Source organism: Phocoena phocoena, chromosome 3 (genome assembly GCF_963924675.1).
Source record: "Phocoena phocoena chromosome 3, mPhoPho1.1, whole genome shotgun sequence".
In the NCBI taxonomy this organism is placed as follows: Eukaryota; Metazoa; Chordata; class Mammalia; order Artiodactyla; family Phocoenidae; genus Phocoena; species Phocoena phocoena.
In genome coordinates this window covers 131,198,721-131,223,496 of record NC_089221.1, presented here as the reverse complement: position 1 = coordinate 131,223,496, position 24,776 = coordinate 131,198,721, and the positions used below count along the sequence as shown (strand labels likewise).

Here is a 24,776-nt window from a genome sequence, read left to right as displayed (position 1 = left end):
TAGTTGGACAGTGGTCCTCCTTTTCTCCGTACATTGGCAGCCTCTGAGACACTCCCCAACCCAAATCCCCAGTGTTCCATAGCCCACAGTTCGCAAACCACTGGACTAGCAGGCTCCCGATTGAACATCCTAGAGCAAGGGAGTCTCAGCCTGGGACCACAGACAGAATTCAGGGTGTCTCTGAGTTTGCTTGGGAAAACTTCCATCTTTAGTTTCACTAACCTCTAACTCAAGTTAAGTACTTTGTTCCATTTGAATGTAGGCAATGACCACAGTAATTCTGATGGTTCCTGTGACTGTGAAGCCAAGAGAAATCACAGGTATTTTTCTATCACATTACAGTTGTCATAGATCTTTTATGCTCATTATTTCTCTAAAATTACAATGGTTATTATATCTGCTGCCCAATCTCATTTTAAATGTATTAATGAAGTACATACTATATCATAAACAATTTTAAAACTATCTTGTTAACTATATTTCAGTATGATTGGTTTCCTCTGTAGTCCTATGTATTTTATTTTATGCATTTAAAAACACTCTGAGAAGGGGTCTGTAGGCTTCACCAGATCGCCAGAGGAATCCATGGCATCAATAAGGTTAAGAACCTGTGTCCTAGGACTTCTCTTCCAGAACAGAGGGGGCTGGGGAGCTCGTTCCCAAAAGAGGGCATGTAGGACTCAGGATCCCAGGAGGCGACATGCACTCTCTGAGCCTGAGGAAAATGAGACAGGAAACTGGGGCAGGAGCAAAGGGACTCTAAGAAGTGGAGCAGAAGCCAACAGGTCATCTGGCAGGGCTCAGTCTAGTGGGACAGAACTGAATTCCTTAGCTCCAACCCCAGCCACGCTTCTTGGGGGAGCCAGGACTCCTGGGTCCTCAGCTTGCTTCTGTCATTTTCCCTCCTATTCTCAGTTTCCTTCTCTGAATTAATATAGTGGAAGCAATAGTGGCTTGCAGGTCAAGAGAGATCCTGCTTCTGGATCTGACTTTTCCTTGTCTTGCTGAGTATTCCGGGTAAGTCATCTCCCCTTCCCAGCCCAGTTTTCATATCTGTATAATTTCTGGCATAAGTACTGCTACAACCCCTTGTCATGCCCACAGTAGCTATTGCTGACAGATCTCAGTATATGACCATTCCATGCTCATATGTAGCTTCAGAAGCCTTTTCAATGTTCTACTGATTGATAGGAATCGGCAAACGAAGTAAAATATATTTGCTATTATTGGACTAGATGATCTACACATTTCCATCTCTACTATTCCATGGCTCTAAAGATCTGATCTCAGAAATATGAACAAGACACTAGATAGATGGGAAGACCTATAAAGCATGGCTATTTCTGAACCATGTGTGTGTATGTGTGTGTGTGTGTATCTGCGTGCATGTGTGTGTGTGTTTAACAGAGAAAGAGAGGACATTCTCAGCTGGGATGTAGATTTTCTCTCACGCACCCTATAGTGAAAATGGGGTCAGAAGAAGATGCTCAGATTTTGAAATCTCAATCTGGCTTTCTGGAACAGGTAAACAGAGGCACATGGAAGTCAGACTCTTTGATCAAAGTGTTAGGAATGGGCACCACACCAGGACTGGTGCCACCAGGCCCTACCTGTCGCCAAAGGTCCTGTCACCAGGGACATCACACATGTAGTGCAGTGGAATGATGGTGGCAAAGAGCAAATAACACCAGCCACTCCTAGAGTAATGTACACAGACTCAGATCCTGCACAGCCAGGTCACCAAAATGTGGACGTGCTGGAGACTTAGGGCTTTTTCCCCAAGCAGCACAGAAAGCCACTTAGGATGTTATTTCAGAGTGTTACCTAGCCCAGGTTACAGCTACAGCCCAGATAGACGCCATTACTTATTTGAAGTCATAGCCAGTTCAAGTGCTAGGACCAGAACCCAGATATCCACAGGCCCGTGGGGCCAGGCTGGTACCATAAATGGGAAAGTGGATTGGATGCACGAGTAGGGAGTGGTGAGGACTGTGAAAAACTAGAGGTCACATGCCCTGTTTAAAGGCAGCTGCTGATCATCAGTTCTAGCTGAGTGCTGGCTATGAGAATGTGGACCCATAGTGCCACGTCTTCCTTCTGATCTTTAAAGAGAAATCAGAACCTAGATTTTTATGTTAAATAGCTGCATTTTCAAATGTTGGCATCTAAATGTTTTAAATGTTACAACGAAACAAAACACTGTGTAAGCCAAACAAAATGCACCTGGGAACTTTAGTATTTGGCCTGATTTGCAACTACCAGTGGAATGGGTAAAAGACCAGGCTCTGGATGTAGACGTATAAAGATCTGAATCACAGTTCTGCCACTTGTTAGCTGAGCAATCTTATTCAAGATTTGTAGCCTCGGGACTTCCCTGGTGGTCCAGTGGTTAAGAATTCGCCTTCCAATGCAGGGGATGCAGGTTCGATCCCTGGTAGAAGAACTAAGATCCCACATGCCGCGAGGCAACTAAGCCTGTGCACCACAACTACTGAGCACACAGGCCACAACTAGGGAGCCTGCGTGCCACAACTACTGAGCCTGCATACCACATGTAGAGAGAAGCCAGTGCGTCGCAATTAAGACCCGATGCAGCCGAAACAAACAAAAAGATTTGTAGCCTCTCTGAGCCTCAGTGTTCTCATCTGTAAAATGGGAATAATAAAAAGGGCTACTGTGAGGATTAAATGAGGTAATGAGTTTAAAACACCTAGCACAATCATTAGCTCATAAGAGGCACCCCATAAATGTAGCTCCTCCAAGGTGCCTCTAAACTTCATGGTGATTGGAGAAAACCTCAAAGCCCTCACTGCACTGCAGTCCCTCCACCTCATACTTGTTTTTCTGCAAGGTCTGAGTGCTCAGTGCCCATGGAACTCTAACTCAGACACCCAAAGCCCTCAAACACGCACACACACAGCCTGCACGCACCCTGGGGAGGGTTTTGAGATGCCATGGCTAGTTACCAAGGAAAGATGTTTAGAAGGCTTTCCTGGGGTACAGCTGCAACCTTCTTGTGTTGGATAGAAGCGACTCCTGCCCAGAGCAGGCGGCTGGCTAACATGACCTCTGGGGGCCTTCACACTCTTAGAATTTTTCAACTTGAATTTTGTTAGCTCGTGTGCACACACACGCACACTCTCACACACCTTCTGCCCAAAGCCTGGACAAGAGGGGCTCCCTTTCCCTTTCCTGGAAAGCTTCTATTCCAGCTCTCGCTCCACCTCATCCTCCTGCAGCCTCGCTGGGAGGGGAGACACTGTCATGACCCCTGAACTTCATTCCCTGTGATTGATGTGCTCAGCAGGGAGCTGCAGGAGAGGGAGTAACAGGGTGAGGAGGCTCAAATGACCAAACAGAAGGGGCTAGGACCTTGGCTGGGCCCCCAAAGCAAGGAGCAGCGCTAGCCCCATGCACTCGGGGGGAATTTACTGGTTCCAAGCACTTGCTTCTCCAGCATCTCCTGGAGCCTCCTTCTGCCCCAGAAGGTGACAAGGGCATGAGGGGCCCCAGATGGAGAAACTGACCGCAGTGTCTTGCCCTGAATCAGTTTATCTGGCCCACTTGAATCTCCAAGGGTCAGGAGCCCTCTGGATCTGGGCATCTCTAGTGGAACATATATGTGGGTGCTGAGTCCCTATCCTAAGTTAAACCCCAACTTATCAACAACGATGTCAGCCAGGACTTGTGACATTCCCCCCATGCCATTTTAGAGTTTAGAAGAGACTGAAGCATAGAAAAGCACAGTGACTTACACCCAAGGTCACCAGTAAGTCTCCCAGCCTGCATTTGAACCCAACATTGCCTAACTCCGAAGTGCACGCTCTAACCACATATCATACTGCCTCACGTACTAGGACCACATTCCAGGCCTGGGTTTCAGTTCCAGAAGTCATTAGAAAATACCATTACTCAATGAGCTGTTCCGCACTGCGTTTTGTTTATGAGTCTACGTTTCAAAAAATCCCAATAAACGGTACTTTTAAAAAGGAAAAGAAACAACAATCAGTCACCATTCCCTCATCACTGAAATAACTCTTTATCATGGAGGTCACATTTTACAAAACATCCATTACTCTATTGCATCATTCTAAAATGCATGTTTGTGGTTCCTTTAATCTCTGAATTTTGGATGCATTTTAAAGACTGAAATTTAAGCTTCCATGAAATACACAATATTATTTGGCTCTAAGAATAATCCTGGTAGGTGAACATTGCCAAGATTATAATCCCCATTTTACAGCTGGGAAAACTGAGGTTCAAAGAGGTTAGGAGAGTAGCCTGAGGCCACAGAGCTAGTCAATGCAGATTAGCCCTCTTTCCTGATTCCCCGCACAAGCTGTGTCCACCGTACACTCCTGGCTTTCAGGCCCTGCGCTCACAGTAACTTGTTCCCATCACCTCCCCCACCTCCCCACCCCCACCCCCACCCCGGGCTACCCACCAGCAGAGGCCTGAGGGAGACCTCAGTTCCCCAACCCAGGGTTCCCCAGCCTCACTCAGAGCTGGGGAATGAACCCAGTGTGCGGACACCTGGGAACAGTCCAACCCCACACAGGAAGTTTTCAGGCCAAAGGATCCCACTTTCAAGAATGCATCCCATGTGGCAGGCAGCATTGTAGAGATCAAAGCTGGGCCTGGGGTGTGAAGTATTTCTGCCTGGTACCCTCACACACCATGCAAGCTAGATCTAAGGGCTTCTCACCTAGGGTCCCCATTCTCTGGAACTACTTGCCATGCCCTATTTCTCCTATTTCAAGAGGCCAAATGAAAATCAAATATTGCTTCTAGATAAGATCTCACAGACTAAAACACCACATTTCTTTGCTATGGTTAAACTTACATCAGCTCAGTGGTAATGCCAGGGTTTGTTCCTGCTGACCAGAAAACACTGATTGATTGTGATAGGGCCCCAATTAACATACAAAGGAAAAAACCAATTAACGACTTATGTAACAGGTACTGCTTGGCAGACAAAAATCTTTCAAAACAAGGAGTGTGACAGGCGAAAGTAATACAAGGGGCAAGCTGGTGTGGAAGTGTGAGCTCATTTTCCCAGATGGGACATGTGAAGTTGGGAGAGCTGGAGTGACGTGCTCAAGGTCACAGAGCAGGGCTGGAACTGGCACCCAAGGTTTCTGCCCCTCAGGAGAGGCATCTTCCCATCCCACCCTTCTGGGATGAGGTTCGAGAAGGCCAGAGCATCAGGACTCACCAGGGTTGCTGAAGGAGATCAGGATAGGGAAATGGCTTCTCCCTGGCACCTGTGGGCTCCTTCCTGGCCGGCAGCTGCCAAGGCCACGCTGTCTTTCCTCCCCAGGTGTCTGCCGAGGCAGCTAGGCGTGGGAGACTCCTGGAAAGCCTGCTCTGGGCAAGGTAGAGGAGGCCTCCCTGAAGAAAGCACCCTCCAGGACGTGGAGTGACCAGGCCTGGGGTCACAGCGTGGCCATAGAGGGCTTCGCTACATCTAGCTTGCACAGCTGCCTCCTGGCATCTGCCTGGGAGCTCTCCAGATCGCAGGGCTGGTTTTCCTGCCAACTGCTGGGTGCCTTTAAGAGAAGGACAGCAGTTCATTGGCTGAGCAAGGCTCCCCCTACCTCTTTACCTGAGCAGGTGAGAGCTGCTAGGCTAGGGGCAGACCAGGGAGTAAACAGACTGTGGCAACCAGCTGGCTCGCCCCTCCTCCACAGCCCTGGTCCTGGGCTTCCTTCCCCTCCCCAGCCCCCAACTCCGGGAATTAAATGGGAGTAAAGAAAGGGCAAAACATTCTGCAAAATGCTTCGTATTGTTCAGTTTAGGAAGCTTCATTATTTCACAGTCACCCTAGACCAGAGTTGACAGTACGCCTTCTCTTTCAGATGGAAAAATCATGCTGGGAGAGGTAAAGGGCTTGTTGAGTTCGCCTGGCTATTCGAAGGAAGGTGGATGGAGTAGGATGGTGTGAGGACCCAAACCTGAATCCCCTGCTTTTGACGTCCCATACAGTGCTCTACACCGCACCACTGCCTTCTCTGTGAAACCTTTGGCAAGTCACTCACTGCCTCAGTTTCCACATCTGTAAAACGGCACAGTCATGCTTGTGTGTAAGTTCACACTCACTGTATTGTATATTGTATTACACTCACACTTAGCGCTAAAAAGGACTTTGGAGATTCTCTAAGCCAACTATTCATTTACCAGGAATTCACTGATTCAATAGGCATCACTATTCAGCAACTATTTTGCGCCTGCCTGGCCTGTTTTAGGGCCTATGGGTACATCAGTGAACAAGAAAGTCAAGGACCCTACTCCTATTGAGCTTGCATTCTAGAAAGAGGGGAGCTAGACCTAAACAAGTAAACAGATCAGATAGGTAACAGTCCCCTGAAGAACGGAAACAGGCGATACGATCAAGTAATGGCTGTTGCTATTGTACATTATGTGGTCAGAGAGGCTCTCTCTGAGGAGGTGATATTGAAGGTGAGACTTGAGTAATGACAAGGAACCAGTCATTGGAAGAGCTGGATAGAGAGTGTTCCAGACACAGGGAACTACAAGTGCAAAGGCCCTGAGCAGGTGTGTTTGGAGAACAGAAAGAAAACTGCTGTGGCGAGAGTAAAGTCCAGTCCCTGCCCCCCTTTTTTAATAGATAAGGAAATGATTCCGAGGGATGACTTGACTTGCCCCAAAGCCCCTCCTGCAAATATCTCCTTCCTCTCTTTATCCTCATGTATTAGGGAGGGAAACTGAAGCCTGGAGCTTACCAACATACGTGGGTTACCAACCCAACAATCATCTCACCAGCCTACACTGCTATAACCTCCTGTTTCTCCGTTCTCTAGACACTTAAAAGGGTAAAAACTATGATTTTAAGAGTTGATCACACTGAAGAACAAAATCCTGACCAACAGAATACAGCATTAAAAATTCCAGCAGAGGGCTTCCCTGGTGGCGCAGCGGTTGAGAGTCTGCCTGCCGATGCAGGGGACACGGGTTCGTGCCCCGGTCCGGGAAGATCCCACATGCTGCGGAGCGGCTGGGCCCGTGAGCCATGGCCGCTGAGCCTGTGCGTCCAGAGCCTGTGCTCCGCAACGGGAGAGGCCACAACAGTGAGAGGGCCGCGTACCGCAAAAAAAAAAAAAAAAAAAAAAAAATTCCAGCAGTAATGCAAACTGCCACACAGTTATATGGGGTCAGCACAGACCCTTCCTGCTGAGGTCCTCTCCTGTTTCATCTTCAGAATTTTTCACTCTGATGTTTATAAAGGGCTGCCGGTTTTCAGTCATCGTATTGTTAGCGGCAGCATTGGAATTGTTATTCTGGGACTGTCGGCTAGGTAGTGTGGGATGAAGCAAATGAGTTCTGATGCTGCTGGTGTTGAGAACCAGGACTTGGTTCCAGAGAAAGGAGATAACATATGAAGGATGAAAGGGGTTCAGTGAAAATCTTATAATTCTGCGTTTAAAATGGAAGTTTCAGTGTGAATTTTTTTTTTTTTTTTTTTTATAAATTTATTTATTTATTTATTTTTGGCTGAATTGGGTTTTCGTTGCTGTGCACAGGCTTTCTCTAGTTGCGGCGAGCAGGGTCTACTCTTCATTGCGGTGAGCAGCCTTCTCATTGTGGTGGTTTCTCTTGCTGCGGAGCACAGTACCTAAGCGCATGGGCTTCAGTAGCTGTGGCTCAAAGGCTCTAGAGCGCAGGCCCAGCAGTTGTGGCACATGGGCTTAGTTGCTCTGCGGCATGTGGGATCTTCCCGGACCAGGGCTCGAACCCATGTCTCCTGCATTGGCAGGCGGATTCTTAACCACTGCGCCACCAGGGAAGCCCTCAGTGTGAATTTTTGATGCAGCTGACCTGAAAACAGACACATATTCCCTAGCTCTGCCTACTGTTTTCAGGTCTAGAAACAATGAGCAACACTTTAGAAAGCAACTTCATTGTCCAGACTGTAGTCTCTAAATACTATTTCACACTAAAAGGAACCAGGCTCCTCAATAAACAAACAAACAAACAAATAAATAGCTGAGACCAGCTTTAGGACAGAAAATGCACGATATGTACTTAGACTATCTTTTAATACCAAAAATCAAGGAAGCTAGTTATGGCAAAGAGACTCAGCGGGCAACCGAAGCGTCTCGCATTGGCCAAAGTCAGGACAATTCGAGCATCAGTAAAGAAAATAACTGCAATTAGTTGAAAAACATCAAATATATTTTAATCCACGAGTCTACAATGATATATTAAAAATAAACAAAAAACTTCAGTGATCATCTTCAGAAGATATTAAGAAATCAATTCATTATTTTGAAAACTAGTAAATAAAGGGAAACAATTAAGCACTTGTTCTGTCTTTCCTTTAAGAACTGTGCCTCAGGCAACCAAACAGTAAAGGAGAGGAAGCTGCTCTTTACATAAGCATTCCAACAAATAAAATGAAAAAGGAATGAAGAAGGATTGACTTGGGACATCATCACTTGTTATGAATTAGCTGATCTAACTGAAAATATTACAAAAAGAGAAACAACTTGACATAATGGGCCTTTTGATGGAATCAATACCACCTTCTATGAAGAAATCATGCCTCCAAAATCAAGCAGGAGTCTGACCAAGACTTTAGACGCAGGGGTTGACAAACTTTCTCTCTAAAGGGCCAGGTAACAGATATTTTAAACTTTACAGGTTATATAGCTCTAATCTCTGTTGCAACTATTCAGCTCTGCTGTTGAATAGTACAAATACCAGGCATAGACAATAACTAGACAAATGGGCATGGCTGTGTTCCAACAAAACTCTGTTTACAAAAAAGAGTAGGGGCTAGATTTGACCCATGGGCTATAGCTTGTTAACCCCTGTCCTTGACCTGACTACCAGCTTACAGGAAATACAGGGACTGCGGAACACATGAAATGACACCCCAAGGATGCATTTAGCAAAAGCTAAACTAGGAAGAAGTCTAACAGGAAAATCAATATGATTTCTTTAACAAATAAATGTCAAGATACTAAAAAAGAGAGACAGAGATTTAACGTATACATCAAAAGAAACTTAGCAAATATTAACCAAACACAATGTATGGACCTTGGGACTTCCCCAGTGGTACAGTGGTTAAGACTCTGCACTTCCACCACAGGGGACGCAGGTTCGATCCCTGGTCAGGAAACTAAGATCCCACATGCCACACAGTGTGGTCAAAAAATTTAGAAAAAAATAATAAAAATGTATGGACCTTGTTTGAATCCCAATTCAAACAAATATATAAAAAAAGTGTAATTGGAGAAATGTGAACATTGACTCAAATATTTGATAATATTAAGGAATTGTTGACATTTGGTGCTGTTTGATGATGTACTGTGGTTGTGTTTAAAAAGGGGAGGTCTTATCTTTTAGAGATGTTGCTGAAATATTTACAGATGAAATGGTATGACATTTGGGATTCAGTTAAAAATAATGGGTGGTAGAATAGAAAGGGAACAAAATTGATAAGGAGCTATTAATTGTTGAAGGTGAATAATAGGTACAGTAGAAGTTCATTATACTATTCTTTCTACTATTGTGTAAACACTTGAAATTTTCCACTGTGAAAAGTTAAAATATATTTATGCCACTTCACACTCAGCCAACTGACAAAATTTTAAAAGTCTGACAAACTTCAGTTTTGGAAGGATATGGGGAAAGGGTAGCTCATTCACATGGTGGGAATGTAAATTCCTACAACAACTTTTGAGAGGGATTTGCGTACACGCCATGACCCAAAAACTCCACATCTGGATATACACTAAGTGATACTTTAGTCCATTAAGAGACATGCAGGAAAGTAAAAACAGAGAGACATACAGGAACTTTTTTTTTTTTTTTTTAAAGAAGAAAAATTTTATTTCAAACAGATTCAGTGGGATGTGCGCTACAGCAAAGGCTGGTTGTAGCAGTTTCCTTTCAAACCCGCACTGATGTATAAATTAGACATTATTTGGGAATGATTAGTTTCTGGTGAAATGTAGATTCAATCCAACATTACGCCAATTTTTACATTTATTGTAGACCCTATTTTAGAGGTTAACTTTTCATCACTAAAAAATGAGAATAACCTTACAGCTACTCCTAAGGTAATGAGCTGTGAAATTAATTCCTCACCATTGCTTTGAAAATACACCCCTAGGTGAAGAGAAATTCTGACTTCATCCAAATCTGTTATTTAATTCTTCAGTCATCACCTACTGTTGGCTTGACTGTCACTCCTCTTCTTATTTGACCCCAACAAATTAAACGCCAGTGTTTCTCAACTCTTCGGCTAAGGGCAATTTTTTCTCCTACTTCTGTGCACACAGGATTAGTCAAAACGATTTTGCCCAAATCAGCCGTGACCACACTAACTCTTCCTCCTGTCGACAGGGATCCTATGTTCACCATAAGCACTTCATTCTTAGGCAGCTTCTGCACTTTTGCTGCTTTCTTGTCTCCTTCAGTGCGTGCACCTAGAAGCTGTCTAAGCCGGAAATAGGAAATTTCCAATTCTGTGAAGATCTCAGGTAAAGCTCCAACTGCACCCAGTACCTGTCCCACCATTCTGTCAGCCCGGCGCAAAGTGGGGCCAGTTTCTGTTCCCACTCCAATAAGACCTCCTGGAGCAGCATACTGAAGATCCTTATGCTCTGCGAAAAGCGATACAATTTTGGAAAAGATGGGTTTACGCATGAGCTTTCCTTCACTATCTTTGGAAACAATACCAGGTCTGACTTCTATCTCCTGGCCCACCTTTAATACTCCTTTTAGAATAGTACCACCAGCTACACCCCCCTTAAGGTCATCAACTTCACAGCCAGGTTTGTTGACATCAAAGGATCTAACAACAATAAGTCGGGGTTCTGAAGTAAAGTCTCTTGGGGGTACTGGAATTTTCTTTACTAGGTACTCTCAGACAACTTCAATATCGTATTTTAGCTGAGCAGAAATTGGAGTAATAGGAGCTCCTTCTGCTACTGTACCTTGTACAAATGCAAGGATCTGTGCATACTGTTCTTTTAGCCTGGCCTTCTTTTACCAAATCAATTTTATTTTGTATAATCAAAATATGCTTCAGTTTCATGATTTCTATAGCAGCCAGGTATTCGAAAGTCTGAGGCTGAGGACAAGACTCGTTCCCAGCTATCAACAGGAGAGCTGCATCCATCACTGCGGCACCGTTCAGCATAACAGCCATCAAAATATCGTGGCCAGGACAGTCAACAAAGGAAACATGTCTGACTAATTTGAAGTTCCCTTTGGTCCCACGTAATATCTGTAGGAAACTCATCAGGTGTACTACTTCCACAGGATCTATAACATTCTGGCCGAGGACAACTTGGGTCGTCAAGTTTATAAATCTTAGCATTAGCATAGCCAAGTTTGATTGTAATGTTTCTTTCTAGTTCATTTTTGAACCTGACAGTGTGAACTCCAGAAACAGCTTTTACAACCGTAGATTGCCCATGAGCTACATGACCAAGCGTACCTATATTGATTGTGGCCTGTCTGCTGATAACTTCATGGGAAAGTGGCGTCAACTTGGTAACATCCAAAGTGTTGAGATCTTGCCGAGAAAGGTGCGGCTGCCCTAAAGTCACACCTGCCTCGCACCCCGCCATCTTGCCTGGAGAGGAAGGAAGGCATCTGGGTGGCTGCCTGACCATTCGCAAGCCCCCTTGTGCAGGGCGGGGCAGTGGAGGCGGGAGGGCCAACTAGGGCCCAGGCCTGGGAGAAGAGGATGGCCGGTGCAGGGGAGGCCTCACTGCTTGGACTTTTCTCCCCATGGATTTGTACAGTGCCTGCCGGCAGAATGACCGTGTGGCAGGCTGACCGCGTGACAGGGTTCCACTTTGCAACGACAGCGGACAGATCCCCCTGGCGGCGGGCCCCACCTCCCTGGGCCGGTAACATTTTTTTTTTAATAGGAAAAATGGAAAACAATCAAAATGGATAAATTATGGTATCTTTGGATGGGGGAGGCTATGAAATGCAGAGATTTGGAAATGGCAACTACTTGTGGAGCTAAGAGCTGGGGCCCCATCAGGATAGATTTAGCTCAACAGATGTGGACCTAGACCCACTCTGGGCCAGGCCCTCTGCTAGGTGCTGGGGATACATAAGTGATATCCTTCAAGGGGTTCAAAGTCTAGATATCAGAGACGGAGGGGGCCTAGCACATCATCTAGCTCAACCTACCCATTTCACAGATGTGGAAAATGAGGCCCAGAAAAGTTAACCGACTTGCCAAGGGCACACAGTTGGTTCATGGAGGAACCAGGAATTGAGCCAGGTCTCTGAGGCTCAGAGAATCAGGAGACCTTGGAGCCACGCATTCTTAAGTTGAATCCTGGCTCTGTAACTCACTAGCTGTGACCTTGGCCAAGTTATTTAATGTCTCTCTCCTCAGAAGGATAATAATACCTATTCATGGCTTGATGTGAGGATTAAATGAAATGATATACATAAAGCCCTTGCCTCAGTGACTGAAAAGAAATAAGACCTTGGGGCTTCCCTGGTGGCGCAGTGGTTGAGAGTCCGCCTGCCGATGCAGGGGACGTGGGTTCGTGCCCCGGTCCGGGAAGATCCCACATGTCGCGGAGCGGCTGGGCCTGCGAGCCATGGCCGCTGAGCCTGCGCGTCCAGAGCCTGTGCTCCGCAACGGGAGAGGCCACAACAGTGAGAGGCCCCACAACAGTAAGAGACCTTAATGGATTGGTTATGTACTTGTATTATTATTGATATAAAGTAAGGCCTTAGTGAAGCGACAAAATGCTACATTCTACGTTATTCTCCAAATAGTTAATGCCATACTTCTTAGAGCCAGGATGGTCAAGGCTCTGTACCAAGTTGAAGGCTTGTCCCAGGAGTTAGCTGCTTTCTATTCCAGGCTCCACCCCAAGCAGCCCCATGTAAGAGAATCCTCACCACCCTCCCACTCTGCTGACTGTCTGCTCTCTGAGGGCCATGCTGAGATGACAGGGTAGCACAGCTTTGTAATCTCTGTGGATCCTCCTCCACTACCCTGAGCCTCAGCTACCTATAAAATGAGAATAATAGCAGAACTTATCACATGGGGTTGTTGTGAGGATTAAATGAACTAATGCCTAGCACATAGTAAGCCCTCAACATATGAGATACAAGACACCTGTCCCAGGGCATCAGGCTTGGGTGATACAGAAAAGAATCAGCTGCAATCCCCACCCTCTAAGTGCTTCAGTCCAGGGGGGATACAGTCAGAGGCCACTCCCTTCCCATTTCTCCCCACCCTGTCACATTTCAGGTCTGGATTAGGGCCCAGGGGGCCAAGTGATTCTGGCTGCTTTGCGGGAGGCTAGCTCTAAAAAGGACTGAGCCAAACCTCCTGTGTCTGAAACCACCCACATGCTCACCTCTGCTGCTGAGAACCCAGCTCTGCAGAATCGCTGACTGTCTCCGGCTATTGGAGCCAAAGCATCTTATGCTCTGAATAATAAAGCCATCCAGAAAGTTCCCCGTGGCGAGCTGGGAACACACTCCAGTTCATACCCTTGGGGCCAGGCAGCCAGAAATATCACCAAAGACCTGCCATCAAAGCCAAGCTCCTGTCCTCAGCAGGCTGGAGCCACAAGGCCCAGGGAGTTTCAATCCCCAGTCCCTTCCCTTTCCTGATGACTTCTTCTCTCAATGAGACCATGTGTATTTTTCACCCAAGACCCTATTTTTGCAGAGCATCCTAAAACATTCTCAATAAGCTCAGGGACTATTTGTCCCAATTTTTCCAACCCTTGAGACCAAAAGTCATTGAGGGTCAGAGAAAGACATAGTAAGACCAATATGAGGCCAATGGAACTAGTCAAATATATTTGGTTCACCTGTGGAAGCAGGCGTGGCATTGTTCTTTCAAGTGGATGTCAAAGCTGTAAACTTGCCGCTGCTCACAGGCTGCAGGGGGGAGAGCTGGTCAGCTGGTGTATTTGTTGTGCATGGTGAGATCCTTGTGGGCAGGGGCTGAGCCTTGTTCCCCTCTCTGTCCAGCACTCAGCAGCAAACACAGTGCCTAGCACTGAGCAGTCAATCCCAACACACCTGTCAAATGAATAAAGTTGCTTAGTTAGTCCGCCAATGCGTTTAAGATGCTTCTATTCACACTCTCTTATCAGCCTGAACTTTTCCTTCTCATTGCTTACCCTACTTGTAATTAAATAATTCCATGTGCAATTATTTGTTTAATACATGCCTCCTTGACAAGACTGTCAGCTCCCGGGAGGCAGACACTGCCCCCAGTTTTGTTCAACATTTGTATCCTCAGTGCTGAGAACGGGATCTGGCATACAGCTGGCACTCAATCAATGTTTGTTGAATAAATAAATGAACAAAGATGGCGAAGACGGCCACGGTCAGTGAGTCAACCCACCCACTAATTTTTTGTTTGTTCTGTTTTGTTTTTATTTTACTGGAGTATAGTTGATTTAAAGTGTTGTGTTAGTTTCAGGTGTACAGCAAAGTGATTCAGTTATACATGCACATATAATCATTCTTTTTTAGATTCTTTTCTCATATAGGCCACCGCTGGCTGTGGCACTGAGCTTCACTCCCAGGTCAAAGGAAGCTGGCCTAAGGTTTTTTACTTCAAGATGCTGACAGCGCTACGGGAAAGTGTGGGGATACGGGTTTGTTAATACCCAGGCTCAGCTGTTCTTAGAAGCAGTCTGCCTCCTAGAAAGTCTATCCATTTACGAAAGAGCACAATGGAGTGGGAAGCAGGCTCACTTGCTGGTTAACCGGGGCCTTCCCTTTGCCTCTAGTTGGTGATTTGGGACATTTGGCCTGGGGATGGATGGACCGGATTTCAGCCTGGAGTTAGTAATGGAATCTACTTTGTAGAGTTGTTATAGGAGAAAATGAGTATATTGGTGTGTAAATATTTACCACAGGACCCGACAGTGGCACTACTGCTCAGTAATGGTATCTAGAGTTGTTGTTACCAATACTCTGCCTTCTAAGGCTGCCCTTGGATGAAGGATGCCATCACCTGGATGAAGATCTTCAGGATGGAAGTCTGGGGCTGGGCTTCTCCAAGGCATCTCCCAGGGACAACCTGGACAGACTGCAGGGAAGGAGTGAATCAGCTATGTGACAGAGACAATACTCAAACGGACTTGGGCAAAAGTTGGCCCACACTTCCCTTAAGTCCAGAGTGTAGAACTGCCTTGTGCACAGCTGGATCCAGGAGCTCAAGCAATATCACCAGGACGTTTCTTCCTTGCCTCTATCTGCTGCTGTCCACCTTGCAGCCTTCTGTGTCTCAGAGTGGCTGCCCGAGGTGGCTTACATCCTGTCCTCTCAGCTACCAGAGAAAAGAGAAAGTCTCCCTTTCCTGAAGTTCAGACCAGACCTCCAGAATTGAGTCTCATTGGTTGTAACTGAATCACATGACCACTCCTGAACCAATCATTGTGGCCAGGGGATGCAAGCCTCTGATTGGCAGAGCTGAGTCACATGCCGACCTCTAGGCTATGGGCTGGAGTCAGGTGCACAGATGGGGAGGGAATGAACTGGAGCAATTTAACAATTACTGTTGCCAGAGAGGGGAGAATGTTGCTGGGTCAGCAAAACAAATATCCCCTGCAGATTACAAACCTCTCTGCAGGTCAAGTGGCAAGGGCAATGTCACAGTGAGACCAAACAAACATCAGTTCCATCAGACAAATAAAGTGATAGGATCTGGAGGGATTCCCAGAGGACAATGGGGCATTTACTCAGCAATCTGCCAAAAGACCTGTTCTATAGGACCAAGATTAGGGCGAGGCAAATGAGGCACCTGCCTCAGGCACCAAGTTAAGGGAAACACAAAAAAACTTAGTAACCTAGATAAATAATACTTGAATACAATATTTTATTATTAAAAAAAAATAAATCTGGGCTTCCCTGGTGGCGCAGTGGTTGAGAGTCCGCCTGCTGATGCAGGGTACACGGGTTCGTGCCCCGGTCCGGGAAGATCCCACATGCCGCGGAGCGGCTGGGCCCGTGAGCCATGGCCGCTGAGCCTGCGCGTCCGGAGCCTGTGCTCCGCAACGGGAGAGGCCCCAACAGTGAGAGGCCCGCGTACTGCAGAAAAATAAATAAATCTATTTATTTATGGCTGCATTGGGTCTTCATTGCTGCACACAGGTATTCTCTAGTTGCGGCGAGTGGGGGCTACTCTTCGTTGCAGTGCGCGGGCTTCTCATCGCGGTGGCTTCTCTTGTTGCGGAGCACGGGCTCTAGGCGCGTGGGCTTCAGTAGTTGTGGTTCGCCGGCTCTAGAGCGCAGGCTCAGTAGCGGTGGCGCACGGGATTGGTTGATCCGCAGCATGTGGGATCTTCCCAGACCAGTGCTCGAACCCGTGTCCCCTGCATTGGCAGGTGGATTCTTAACCAGGGAAGTTCAAATATAATATTTTAAAAATCAAAATTAATGCCCCAAATCCATGATGAACAAAATACCAAAACTTTAAATGAAAGCAGGATAAGTAATAGTGCTGTAGAGAGCCATATTGAAGCTTGGGGCAAAAGGAAAAATCAGAACTACTGATTTTACTTTTATGTAAAATTTTGGTATTTTGTTCATCATGAATTTTTTGGCATTAATTTTGATTTTTAATATGTTGCATTAAAATATTATTTGTCTTGATTTCTGAATTTTGGGGCACCCCCCTAAATTTTGTACTGGAGGCAGGATGCCTCAATTCCTCTTACCCTAGTCTAGGCCCTGCTGTCTTCTGTGGGATTTGCTGCAGGCAGAGAGGGAAAGCCACCCTGAGATGAAGAGATGTGTCCAAACTGGCATTCCCTGGTGGGAAGGGCCCTGGGCTGGAAGTGAAGCCCCGGTAGCAGCCCTGGTTCTGCCATCCATGTGCTGTCACTCTGCTACCCTGGGAAAATATTTTCCTCTCTAGTCCTCAGTTTTTCCACTTGCATATGAGGGACAGGGCATGATTAATGGCATTCAAGCAATAGAACCCAATATCTTAGTTTAGAAAAAAAAAATGGAAATAGAGCTGTTAAAAGGGGCATGTGGGTGCTTCCCTGGTGGCGCAATGGTTGAGAATCTGCCTGCTAATGCAGGGGATACGGGTTCAAGCCCTGGTCTGGGAGGATCCCACATACCTCGGAGCAACTAGGCTCGTGAGCCACAACTACTGAGCCTGCGCGTCTGGAGCCTGTGGTCCACAACAGGAGAGGCCGCGATAGTGAGAGGCCCGTGCACCGCTATGAAGAGTGGCCCTCGCTTGCCACAACTAGAGAAAGCCCTTGCACAGAAACAAAGGCACAATACAGCAAAAATAAATAAATTAATAAACTCCTACCCCCAACATCTTCTAAAAAATAAATAAATAAAAAACAAAAAGAAAAAGGGGCATGTGCTAAGGTAGACCTATCTGCACCTCTGTATCTCCACCAACTCAACAGCCCCTCCAAGTGCTCCATGGAGTCCTTAGGAGTTCCAGGGGGCACAGCATGAAAACCTTTAAATTCCATGATCTCTAAGATCCCTCAGCAAACCCATTTTTCTGCCTGAGATAATGTACACATTTCAGTTCCTCCTGTCTATGCTTTATTTAGGTCAGTGTTTCTCATATGGCCAGGCTTCCCCTGTATCAAGGACACCGCAGATGCTTTATTTAAAACGCAGTTTCTATGGCCCCACCCTAGTTGAACTGAATCTGAATCTTCCAGGAATGAGGCCCGAACCAACATTTTGAACAAGCAAACTTCCCTGCCAGTTGACGGACACCCACTGAAGTGTTTGGGTCCTTCCCTATTATTTCCACAGAACCTCATAAAGTATTTTATCCTGGAGCTTTCATTTACAACCATCCTTCTGAATGACCAGGGCAAGGAGAAAAAAAACACAGGAATAGTCAGATGAGTCCAAATAAATGAATCTAGGTTTGCCAAGTAGAAACAGATCACAGTGAGATCTCCACGACCCTTCCCAGACAGAACATCCTGGCATCTCCTTGTTCAGCAATCCCACCGTTTGTATCTGAAAGAAATCATCTGTGCATTTCTCTTTTTTTCTGGAGTAGCACTGGCAACCTCAGGAATTATTTATTGGATTATCAGGTTTCTTAGTATATAATGGAGTTCCTGGGAGCTAAGAGTGAGCATGCCTGTAAGGCTGTCAAGGAAATTCATTTTAGACTTCGGAAATACGGTAGATTTTTGTCATTTGCAATGGAAACAGCCATTCATTCATTCATTCATTCATTCTTTTTTCACTCAACTGGCTTGGCAGATTCACTGGTGCATAGGATATTTCCTCTGCTTTTTTTCCCAGCTTTATTGAGATACAATTCTCACACAATACAATTCACCCATTTAAGTTGTAAATTCAATTGTTTTTGATATACTGACTGTGCACCTTCACCACAATCAATCGTAGAATATTTTTATCACCTCAGAAAGAATTCTTGGACCCTTTGGCTATCACCTCCCAATCCTCCAACCCCTTAGCCCTAATCAACCACTACTCTACTTTCTATCTCTATGGATTTGCTTATTCTGGACATTTCATTTAAATGGAATCATACACTATGTGCTCTTTTGAGATGGGTTTCTTTTTAAAAATTATTTATTTATTTATTTTGGCTGCGTCGGGTCTTAGTTGCAGCACGCAGGATCTTTCGTTACAGAGTGCGGTGTCTTCGTTGTGGCGCTTCGCTTGGGCTTCTCTCCAGTTGTGGTCGTGCGGGTTTTCTCTAGTTGTGGCGTGTGGACTCGAAGGCACGCGGGCTCAGTAGTTGTGGTGCACAGGTTTAGCTGCCCCGCAGCATGTGGGATCATTTGATACCTGACCAGGTATCAAAGTCTCATCCCTTGCATTGGAAGGTGGATTCTTTACCACTGGGCCACCAAGGAAGTCCCCGAGATGGGCTTCTTTCGCTTAGTGTAATGTGTTCGAGATTTATGCATGTTGTAGATTGTATCAGTACTTCATTCCTTCTTAGGGCTGAATAATATTCCATTGTGTGGATATACCACATTTTGTTTATCCATTCATCAAGTTGATGTACATTTGGGCTGTTTTCATTCCTTGACTATTCTCAATAATGCTGTTATTAATATTTGTATACAAGTTTTTGTGTAGACATGTTTTCTTTCCTCTGCCTTTGAAGGGCTCCTAGTTCAGCAGATGTAGGTACTAAAACACGTACCTACATAATTACCTGTGCCAGTAGGATTGTGCCAGAGAGGGACAAGGCAACATAGTGTAATGGTTAGAACCACATGCTTCTGCCATTACTGAGTGATCTTAGGGGCAAGTTTCTTCACCTCTCTGTGTATCAGTTTCCTCACGTGTAAAATGGGATCAATATTTTTCCGACTGCTGTGAGGGTTACATGAGATAATGCATGTTAGGGACTTAGCACCAAGCCTGGCACATAGTAAGTGCTTGATTAAATTTTGTCATTATCATTTTCATTCTGGAGATTACCAAGTAAGTTTATTGATGGACAATGCACTGTAGCACGAGTAAAGTCTTCATTCATTGAACAAATGTTTATTGAGTATTTATTATGAACTTGGCACTGTGAGAAATAAAGTTGATCCAGACTTTGGATCCTACTGCCAGGAGTTCGTAATCTGTAATCTGAATGGCAAGACTCACTGGCATGTGTCGCCTCCATATATTGTGATTTGTTCTTTAATAAAGGTCTAAAAACTTGCTGTGGGAGCCCTAGAGAAGGAAAACTTTAAATAAATAAATAAAAAGACCTTTTTATTCTGAAAATGTTGAAACATACTGGAAAGTAGGAAGAATTATAAAATGAATACCTACATATAATCGCATAGATTCAACAATTGTCAACATTTTACCACATTTACTTCATCTTACTATATGTTAAATTTGTGGCTGAACTATTTTAAAGTTTAGTGCAGATACTCTTAACACTCCAGCCCTAAACACTTAAGCATGCATTTCCAAAAAATAAGGATCCTCCTCCATAACCACAATACACTTACCACACCTCACAAAATTAATAATTTCCTTATGTCATCTAATACGCACTTCATAGTCAGATTTCCCCCACTGTCTAAAAACTTGGTCTTTATAGCTTTTTAAAAAAGAAAACAAGCCAAGATACAATCAAGAATCACACCTTGGGCTTCCCTGGTGGCACAGTGGTTGAGAGTCCGCCTGCCGATGCAGGGGACACGGGTTCGTGCCCCAGTCCAGGAAGATCCCACATGTCGCGGAGCGGCTGGGCCCGTGAGTCATGGCCGCTGAGCCTGCGAGTTCAGAGCCTGTGCTCCACAACGGGAGAGGCCACAACAGCGAGAGGCGCGCGTACCGCAAAAAAAAAAAAAAATCACATCTTACATTTACTTGTTAGACTCTAGGATCTCTTTGAATCTAGAACCTCCTCCTCCAGTGCATTTGCTTTTGTTTTGTTTTCACGATGTTGACTTTTAAGAAGAAATCACACCAGTTGCCTTATAAACTGTCCCACATTCTGGACTTGCCTGATTGCTTCTCTGTGGGTTACATGACGTGTTCCTCTACCCCCTGAAATTCTTGTAAACTGAAGCCAGCTCTGAAGACCTGATTAGGTTCAGGCTCAATATTTTTGGCAGGAGCAAAATTAGATGGAGTCGTGTAGTCTACTACATCCTACCGAGAGGTGTGTAATGCTGGTTGTTCCACCATAAGTGACAATAAGCATGGCCCCTGGGATACAGTGCTGACAAGCAGAGAGAGGAGGAAGGAAGTAGGAAGGAGGGAAATGTCTTCACAGGCAATGCTTTTGAGTAGGGCTTGAAAGAATGTGTAGGAGCCTACTGGGTGGAGAAGAGGGACAGGGAAGCGCTTTCCAGGTATGGAGACAGTGTTGGGAAAGAGTGCTGAGCTTCAGGAAGCAGGAGGTGGTAGCCAAATGAGGCTGAGAATTGTTATAATAATAAGGACAGGCGCTTAAGGCCTATTAGAGTTTACCACGTTCTAGGAACCATGCTAAGTGATTCATTTAATTTCTCACGCAGTCCTATGGAATGGGTACTACCACCCCCATTTTAATGGTGTGGAAATCAAGGTTTAGTGATGTGTGGTAACTTGCCTAAACATCATAAAGCCAGGAACAGGAAGACTCGGGAGATTTGAATCCAGGTGCCCCTACTTTTAAAACCACAAAGCTCTACATTAAGGTGACAGGGCAAAAGAGTTGGAGAGGCAGGTTGGGGTAGGTGGAAGCGGGCCTTCTCTGCCATTCTGCGGAGCCTGGATGTTATTCCTGGGGCAGTGGGGAGCCAGCGAAGGTTTCCTCGTAGGGGCAGGCATAGCTGTGCCTGAGAATCACCAGCTGCCCGGTGAAGGTGGAGTGGAGCTGCTGGGCTGAGCTAGTAGACCCAAGGCTGGGCACCCCTTCCGGTGACTTGGGCCCTGGGGAGCAGAGATCTTAGGAAGGAATTCAAGTGCCTCCAACCACGTGCATGTCCTCACTCCCAAGTGCACTGCCCAGGGATGCGGCTGGGCTGGGTTCTCCCCAGGACACCCGAGAGCCTTCCTGCGCATGCAAACGCTGGGGTGCAGGGCAAAAGCAGGGTGGGCGCAGCACCCATGCACCCCTGCACATGGCGAACAGCTCCAGTTTCCACCGAGTCATCCCTAAGGCCCAGCATTTTTTTGGCCACAGCGCACTGGAATGTGAACTGCAAAGACCAGGTGAAAGGACCAGCTTTAATCCCCGAGACCCAGAGAGGGAAAGTAACTGGCCCAAGATCACACAAACAGATAGTGGCTGAGGCAGGACTAGAACGCAAGTCGTCCTGTAGATTCTATCCTTTCAGGCTGGAGTTTATTTTGGAATCAAAAGAAGAATCAAGAAACAGTCACTGAGGAATGGCCACGGGATGCCTAATGCTCCGGGGAATTTTTTATTTATATTTTCCCACTTTAGGAATCCTCTCGGAGGGCTCCGGGCGCCCTCCCCGGCTGGCTGTTGTCTCACAGTCCCCAAAACGGCGCAGCATCCCCGGCACTGCCTGTGCATCCCTCGGTCCCTTGAGCACAACCCGTCAGCTGTCAGTGACTGCGGTGGTATAAAGCCTGGCCTTGCTGCTCAACCTTCAAGCTTCAGGCAGGGAGGGTGTGTGGATGGAACGCGGTAACTGCTCTGGGGCCAGGATACCTGCGTTCAAACCTCTGCCCTGGTACTCACTAGCTGTGAGGCCTCCCCGCTCTGTGCTTGTTTCTTCATTATTATTATTTTAATTTTTATTTTCTGGCCATGCCGCCTATGGGATCTTAGTTTCCCATCAGGGACCGAACCAGTGCCCCCTGCAGTGGGAGCGCAGAGTCTTAACCAGTGGACTGCCAGGGAAGTCCCCATGTTTCTTCATTTTTAAATCAATGAAAATAGCAGTGCTTCACACAGTTGGGTGTGAGGATTAAATAACATAAGCGTGTTCAAGGGCTTAGTAAGGCTTGCCACAAGATAAAGCCCAGTATTACTATTCACTTGGGAATCAGTAGGCTTGGGTACCTGCCACTGACTTATCTGTTTATTGGACAAACCTTCCAGATGCTGCATAAAATCTGCCTCTTCCACGAAGTATACTCGGATTAACTGTGCTCACTTTAAAGCCTCCTTGAGTCCCAGAATTTAAAGCACAGCTGGGGACTTCCCTGGTGATGCAGTGGTTAAGACTCCGCTCTCCCAACGCAGGGGGCCCAAGTTTGATGCCTGGTCAGGGAACTAGATCCCACATGCATGCTGCAACTAAGAAGCCCACATGCCTCAACTAAGAGTGTGCATGCCACCACTAGGGAGCTGGTGAGCCGCAACTGAGACCTAGCGCAACCAAATAAATAAATATTTTAAAAAGATAAAGGGACTTCCCTGGTGGCACAGTGGTTAAGAATCCACCTGTCAATGCAGGGGACATGGGTTCGATCCCTGGTCTGGGAAGATCCCACATGCCACGAAGCAACTAAGCCTGTGCCACAACTACTGAGCCTGTGCTCTAGAGCCCACGCACCACAAATGCTGAGCCCACGTGCCACAACTACTGAAGCCCGCGCACCTACACGCTCCGCAACAAGAGAAGCCACCGCAATGAGAAGCCCGCACAACGCAACTAGAGAAAGCCCACTCACAGCGAGGAAGACCCAATGCAGCCAAAAATTAAAAAAAAAGAAAATAACTTAAAATAAATAAGTTAATTAATTAAAAAAATAAAGCACAGCTGGCGTTCTTTAAACTAAAGGTGATGGCAGTGGGGAAGCGCGGTCTGTGCATCCCCCCTCCTCTCACAGCACTAAGCCAGACTCAGAAGGCCTGGGGCTTAGTAGTCTTACCCTGGACTAGCTGCTGACGAATCAATTCGGGGTAAATGATTTCATCTTTGTGACTCATTTTCTTCAGTGAAATAAGGGTGATAATATCTGTTTTGCATGATGAAAAAAAGTCAGATTCCTGACTACACTTTGAGAATGGGAAGAAACAAAGAGGCAAAATGTTTTTTCAAAGCATATTTCATAAACCAGAAAAATGCTAATATATAGTGTTTTTCTTTTCTGAATTTTACCTTATTTAAACGTTTTATAAGAAGATGCATTAATACATTCTCATGGTGAAAGATTCATAGTATTAGTCAAAAAAGGGCAATCAGTTATATGTGAAATGTGACCCCAACTTTGTTTAAAAAAGCATAAATACACTGAAAAAATAAACAAGGAAATCCACCAACATGTTAACAATGGTGGTAGGATTACTGGTGATTATTATTTTCATTTCATTTTTCTACATTTTCCATTTTTTCCTAATGAGGATATATTATTTTTATAAACAGAAGAAAAGTACCATTATTTTTAAAGCAAAATAATGTATTTGCAAATATTCAAGGCTAAGCAAAAGCAAGTTGGATGTCATCTACGTGTGAGTCATTAGAAACCGTTAAGATTAAAATTCTACCTTTTGGAAGTACCTGTCCCCCAACTGAGTCAGTCCATGTTTTTTTTTTTCCTCATTGAAAGCCTCACGCAGAGCTCCCCACTCCTTCAGTTTCCAGAACTTCACCAGCCTCCTTGCCTGAGGGTCATCTTTTTGAACTCGGGCCTGGCAGTGCTCTGTGGAGCTGAAGACCCTTGAAATCCCTGCAGTTACGAGCTTACCTCATTAGACGAGAAGGCCTGTTATTCACCAGTTTTAAAAAAAAAAAGCCGTGGCATTCATGCCCCTGCTCTGGGTTATTGTGCCTCTTTTTACAGTCCATGTGGATCTTCTTAAAGTCCATCACAGCCTTACTGAACCTAGAAGCTCAAAAACCTTCAATGGCTCCTCGTTTCCTTTAGGGTGGGTACTGGCCAACTTCCTTAGTCTGGCGTTTGACTTGTAAGATGGGAACCACCTGTCCTTACAAATCCCATTAAGCCAATCAAATGGTCTGCTAGCCAGCCGCACAGCCAGGCCAGGAAGGGACAAAAATGAGCGAAGAGAGCTGGGTATAGGAATGCAATGGGGGGGACTTCCCTGGTGGCGTGGCGCAGTGGTTAAGAATCCGTCTGCCTGGGGCACGGGTTTGATCCCTGGCCTGGGAAGATCCCACATGCCGCGGAGCAACTAAGCCCATGCACCACAACTACTGAGCCTGCGCTCTAGAGCCCATGAGCCACAACTACTGAGCACGTGTGCCACAGCTACTGAGACCGTGTGCCACAACTACTGAAGCCCACGCGTCTAGAGCCTATGCTCTGCAACAAGAGAAGCCACCACAATGAGAAGCCCGCACACCACAACAAAGAGTAGCTCCCGCTCACCACAACTAGAG

At 45.9% G+C, this 24,776-nt stretch overlaps 1 protein-coding gene and 1 pseudogene across 2 annotated transcripts in view; both read right to left on the bottom strand.

The window, feature by feature from the left end:
* Positions 1 to 5,404, bottom strand: part of LARP1 (La ribonucleoprotein 1, translational regulator) — an 87,292-nt gene extending 81,888 nt beyond the window's left edge. For both annotated transcript variants that reach the window (XM_065873215.1, XM_065873216.1), the window contains exon 1: positions 5,216 to 5,404. The gene's annotated coding sequence lies outside the window, so the exon portion shown is untranslated. The remainder of the gene's footprint in view (positions 1 to 5,215) is intronic.
* Positions 5,405 to 10,182: 4,778 nt separating this feature from the next.
* Positions 10,183 to 11,603, bottom strand: LOC136120806 (eukaryotic translation initiation factor 2 subunit 3 pseudogene; annotated as a pseudogene).
* Positions 11,604 to 24,776: the final 13,173 nt, after the last annotated feature.